Source organism: Kogia breviceps, chromosome X (assembly GCF_026419965.1).
Source record: "Kogia breviceps isolate mKogBre1 chromosome X, mKogBre1 haplotype 1, whole genome shotgun sequence".
Lineage (NCBI taxonomy): Eukaryota > Metazoa > Chordata > Mammalia > Artiodactyla > Physeteridae > Kogia > Kogia breviceps.
In genome coordinates this window covers 18,053,965-18,060,412 of record NC_081330.1, presented here as the reverse complement: position 1 = coordinate 18,060,412, position 6,448 = coordinate 18,053,965, and the positions used below count along the sequence as shown (strand labels likewise).

General features: G+C 36.7%; 1 pseudogene; it reads left to right on the top strand.

The window, feature by feature from the left end:
• Window positions 1-2,031: 2,031 nt before the first annotated feature.
• On the top strand, window positions 2,032-2,947 carry LOC131748906 (olfactory receptor 13H1-like; annotated as a pseudogene).
• The last annotated feature ends 3,501 nt before the right edge of the window (window positions 2,948-6,448 follow it).

The following is a 6,448-nucleotide window of genomic DNA, read 5'->3' as shown; positions in this document are numbered from 1 at the left end:
AAACAACAGAATTTACTTTCTCCTCAAGTGATCATGGAACATTCCCCAGGATAGATTATATCTTGGGTCACAAATCAAGCCTTGGTAAATTTAAGAAAATTGAAATCGTATCAAGTATCTTTTCTGACCACAACACTAGAAGACTAGATATTAATTAGAGGAAAAAATCTGTAAAAAAAAAAAACACATGGAGGCTAAACAATACACTGCTTAATAACCAAGAGATCACTGAAGAAATCAAAAACTACATAGAAACAAATTAAAATGAAAACACGATGACCCAAAACCTGTGGGATGCAGCCAAAGCAGTTCTAAGAGGGAACTTTATAGCAATAAAATCCTACCATATGAAACAAGAATATTTGCAAATGAAGCAACTGACAAAGGATTAATCTCCAAAATTTACAAGCAGCTCATGCAGCTCAATAACAAAAAAGCAAACAACCCAATCCAAAAATGGGCAGAAGACCTAAAGACATTTCTCCAAAGAAGATATACAGATTGCCAACAAACACATGAAAGAATGCTCAACATCATTCATCATTAGAGAAATGCAAATCAAAACTACAATGAGATATCATCTCACACAGGTCAGAATGGCCATCATCAAAAAATCTAGAAACAATAAATTCTGGAGATGGTATGGAGAAAAGGGAACCCTCTTGCACTGTTGGTGGGAATGTAAATTGATACAGCCACTATGGAGAACAGTATGGAGGTTCCTTAAAAAACTACTAATAGAACTACCATACGACCCAGCAATCCCACTACTGGGCATATACACTGAGAAAACCATAATTCAAACAGAGACATGTACCACAATGTTCACTGAAGCTCTATTTACAATAACCAAGACATGGAAGCAACCTAAGTGTCCATCGACAGATGAATGGATAAAGAAGATGTGGCACATATATACAATGGAATATCACTCAGCCATAAAAAGAAACGAAATTGAGTTATTTGTAGTGAGGTGGATGGACCTGGAGTCTGTCATACAGAGTGAAGTAAGTCAGAAGGAGGAAAAACAAATACTGTATGCTAACACATATATATGGAATCTAAGGAAAAAAATGTCATGAAGAGCCTAGGGGTAGGACGGGAATAAAGACACAAACCTACTAGAGCATGAACTTGAGGATATGGGGAGGGGGAAGGGTAAGCTGGGACGAAGTGAGAGAGTGGCATGGACATATATACACTACCAAACATAGGGTGGATAGCTAGTGGGAAGCAGCCGCATGGCACAGAGAGATCAGCTGGGTGCTTTGTGACCACCTAGAGAGGTGGGATAGGGAGGGTGGGAGCGAGGGAGATGCAAGAGGGAAGAGATATGGGAACCTATGTATATGTATAACTGATTCACTTTGTTGTAAAGCAGAAACTAACACACCATTGTAAAGCAATTATACTCCAGTAAAGATGTTAAAAAAAAAAGGTTGAAAAACAAAGAAGTATTTGAAGTATTTCAAGCACTCACAACTGGATCATTGAGCTTAAACTTAAAACTTATTACTTGCTGAGTAATATTCCAAGTAATAATTTTTAAGTTTAAGCTCAATGATCCAGTTTTTAAAAAGAAATTATTACTTGCTAATTAATGAACCAGCTTAAATAAAGCTGACTATAAACGAGCATTTTAGGTGGGGAGATGTAGCATATTTGCCTCTCTTTTTTGGTCAAGAATAAAGTCAATCATCTTGCTACGTCCCTTTATGAGAGTAATAATTCTGTGTAACCCACTGTTAATGATTGTCTTAACTTAATCAAATATAAGTATCTAACAGTCCAAACAACTTAATAAGCCTTTCCTGATATACGGTTCTACAAGACAGAAAAGCAAAGAGAAAACCTATATTTCCACCATTGGATACTTGAACAGCTGAGTCTAACCCAGTAAAACAAATGACACACAATGATCAGAGCTGCAGAACAGGAACTCTAACAGGCTATTGAGATGCTACTCTTCTTATTTTCCTCAGGTAGGTGACATTATGTTTTGTCTTCTTTCCTAGTACTTGAGACAATTAAATGGGCAGCCTAAAGAGAGGCAATGCCTCTGAGGGGACTGAATTCATCCTTGTTGGATTTTCCCAACAGCCTCAAATCCAGGCTGCCTTCTTCTTAGGACTGCTGTTTTTCCAGCTGGTCACAATGTTTGGGAACAGCCTATTGTTGTTGTAGTGAGATGGGATTCTCGACTTCATACCCCTACATATTTTCTTCTCAGTAATTTATCCTTCCTTGATATCTGTTACTCCACCAGCTCGGAGCCATATATGTTGGCTCAATGCTTCAGGGACTTCTGCACCATTTCCTATACCAGCTGTTATGCCCAGATGACCACATCCCTCTTTCTGGGGATGACAGTGTCTCCTTGCTATCATGGCTTATGGCAGGTTTGTTGCAATCTCCAATCCCCCGAGTTACACCATTATTATGAACAATCGGGTTCGCATACAGTTGGCCTTGGGAACCTGGGCCAGTGCCTTCTTAGTAGCAGTCACACCAATCATTGCAATCCCTGCTCATTATTGTGGGCATAATCTCATCAACCATTTTACCTGTGAGATCCAGGCCCTGCTGAAGTTTGTCTGCTCAGACACCCCTGTCAGTCAGTCTAATTCTGGGTCTGGTGCCATTCACCTTCATCCTCATTTTCTACTTTTGCACCGTTGTTGCCATGCTGAAGATCCATTCTACGTAGGCCAGACTTAACGCCTTCCCCACTTGTGGATCTCATGTAACTGTGGTCACCGTATTTTATGGGACAGTCATCTAAATGTACCTGAAACCTCAGTCAAAGGAATATCAGGAAGAACACAAAGTCATCTCAATATTTTATGAAGCAGTTACCCCCATGTTAAATCCCCTCATTTATACTCTGAGAAATAAGGATGTAAAAGGTGCACTTAGAAAGTTAGCCAAAGGAAATGAAAAACCCTAATGGCTCTCTTTATAAGCCTCTCCAATGTGCAAGAAAAAAAAATGAAAACTCAGTCCATAAAATTTCAATTCATGTTTTTAGAAACAAACAACAACGAAAATCTTAGTGAGCATTCTTTCCATGGTCATCACTAGGCACTCATCAAGTCTACCGTGCATGTTAACATTTTGTCAAGCCATATTAAGAGCTAAAGCCATGAATGTGTGCAAAATAGTTCACAAAGAGAATAATAGTAGTAGGTAGGCAAAGGTGACTGCTACAGCTATAGTAGCCCATCAGGAAGAAGTTTCTTTTCTGGGATATAAACCACAAGATTTTTGCAACCAAACATCTTTATATTTGCCACACAAGATAGATAGAATTCATATATAGGACAGTGGTTATGCAACCATAATATAGCATTTGCTCCTCACATCACATTTTATAGATGTCTGACCCAGTTTTGAACCTAATAGACAAATGACCTCTCACTACCCACATTTAGGTGATCATATCTCATGCCAAGAAATATCTTTTCTTTGTAAAACACTTTGTCATTTAAAGAGTGTTTTTAAATAAATTATTCTAGTTTATACTTATAATTTCTTATTTTAAAATAGTTTGCATATTATACATATTAATAAATATTTTCTCAACCAACGTTTGTTTCTGCAAATATTCAATTTCCATCATATCAATTTCTTATAAAACTGTCTAAATTGAAATTGTTATTCTTTTGCCTTCTTCTATTTCTCTGCCTTCTTTTCCATGGTGTGCTTTAGTGACCCTCTGGCCATTTCTACTCCCACTTCTCATACACATTCATGAGCTTCAGCATTTCTGCTCTACTCAAAAGTGTTCATGGCCAAGATTGTGATTATTTTTCTCCTTTTTCCCAATTTAATAAGATGCCATATGCAGTTTCTATTGTTGTCAAGCAACATTTATTTTACACTTTGTATTACAGTAACTTGTTGATTCTTTTTCTCATCTTAAGTTGACTGACTCCAGAAACCTTCTGCCACAGCACATTCAGAAGGTAGTTATGTCTTGCTTCTAAAATTTCCTTTATTCCCAGAGACTTCTCTTGGGTAGATGACTATCTGGTCACAATGTTTTCTATCCTTGGCCTTTTTCTGCACTTTCTAAAGGTTGATTATTCTGAAGGTATATTATCTGACAAATTATATATATACATGTATACATATATTTAGATATATTATGTGTAATATATAAAAATATATATTACTTATATAAATTAACAGTAAATTAAATTAAATATTTAATAAAAATTAAATAAAATAAATTTAAAGTAAATATACAAATTATATAAAATATAAAGGTATAATACAATGTAATTATATTCCACACTGCACTTTGTCGGTGGTTCCATGTATATCACTGAAGCTATTTGGATTGTGGGCAATGGATTCAGAAAGCTTTGGTTCAAATTTAAGCTCCACTATTTATTAGCTATGGCATCTTTGGCAAATAACTTCTCTGTGCATCAAGTTCCCCACCCATAAGATAAAGATAATAATAGTACCCTTCTTAATGTGCTGTTGGAAAAATTAAATTGATAGTCTATTTAAATTTCTTAGAGCAGTTCCTAGCACATAGTAAGTGTTCAATAAATGTAGATATTATTGCTATTTTCTAAAAGCTTCCAAATACTCCTATTCTTTGTTTTCTAAAATCAATTTCATTTATGCATCATTCTCTCCAGGGTGTGCAATGAGGAGCCTCACCAGCCCATTCTCTAATTTTAGAAACACAGTAATATCATATTTCCCTTTGGCTCTCACTTTTATGGCTTTACTCTTAATCTGGTTGACTCCTATTCCAGTTCCTCTGACCTATGCTTGATATATTTTAAGTAGAGACAGCCTCAAACTTAGGAATGAGTTATGTCCAAAAGTTAACTCATAAGTCATCAGCTTGGAACTCTGAGCACGTTTTCCCCACTGAGACAGGATAGCAACATTCCAAGGGCAGTTCACCAACACCTATTTAGGTCATCATTCTATCACTAATAATACTAAAGGCCTTAAGAGAATTTTTTAAAGTATGTTTATTGGAAGATAGGTTTTGAGTCCCCATTTGGATTCTAAAAGCACAGGCACTGTAAGATGGCATTAAAGATCAAAAAAAAAAAAAATCTGCCATGAGGATCTGTGTAACCACTCTCATGACCCACTGGGTGTATGAAGAAATCTCTACAAGATGTAAGAGTGGGACTCAGGGAGCTTTTCTAGAGACTAAAAATGTAGTAACTGGCTTCTATGTATGGGTCTTGCACAATTCAGAGGACTGCTTTTTATGTTAGTGCTGGTGTTGAATGACTTGCTAACAGAAGGCCTGGGGTCATTCATTCCATAAAGATTTAAAAAGTGGCTACCATATGTTAGGAATACAAATCCAAGTAAGTCATTTTCTTGCCTTTGAGAGGCTCACATTTGAGTTGGGGAGTAAATAAGCATAGTGAAGTGCTACAGATACTGCGATCCATATTTGTACAAGTTACAGAGACCAGTTCTAACTTGGCAGTCAGGAAATATTTAATAGAAGAGATGACACTTTTAGTAGAGTCTTGAGAGAGGAATAGTTTGCCAGTTGGATAAAGAAGGACAATTTTAGTGGATGCAATGTGAACAAGTACAGAGGTATAAAACCCAGTTTGCTGTACTTCCAGATACTGCCAATTCAATTCCCACAGCAGAGGGTGTGGGAAGTGTTTTAGCAAAATATAAAACTTCAAAAGAAAGCAGAAGGCCAAATTATGGGAAGTTTGCTATGCTATATTATGGAGCTTGCACTTTATTTATTCTATATAGGTTAACCAACTACAGCCTAAAGGGCCAAAGCCAGCTGTTGGCTTGTATAGCCCATGAGCTAAGAATGGTTTTCAAATTTTTAATAGATGTAAAACAACAACAACAACTAAGAAGACTATTGACAAAGACTGTGTGTGGCCTGTGAAGCCTAAAACATTTACTGTCTGACCTTTTACAGAAAAAAATGTGCTGCCCTGCTATAGGTGGTGGGTAACTATTGAAAATTTGGGGCAGATCAGTAGCGTGTTCAGAATTGTGTTTTTAAAAGCTCAGTTTTACAACAAATGTGTAAAATTGATTGAAGAGATAGAAGACTGGACATAGGGCCAATTAGGAGGCTGTTAACAATAATCTGAGACCTGAGGCAGACCCAAACTAAGGCTGTAGCAATACGGATTTGGAAGAAACTTGGTTCATTAGAGAAAATCTTCCTTTTTCGTTTTTACATGCAATTTCATTTACATTCAACATTCACTTTCTCAGAAGCAAGATCTTTAGCACAAATATAATAAGGGGCCTCGGGGTTGGGTGATCTCATCCCCAACATCATTCATTTCTTTCCTAACATTCCATGAGCACAGAGACATATGAAGAGAGCAGGGTCCAAAGTCACTTAGTTGTGTGTTTTACTCATATATTAAAGCCCTTTCTCTGACCCAGAATAGCTTTGTAAGGCATATAAAATTGC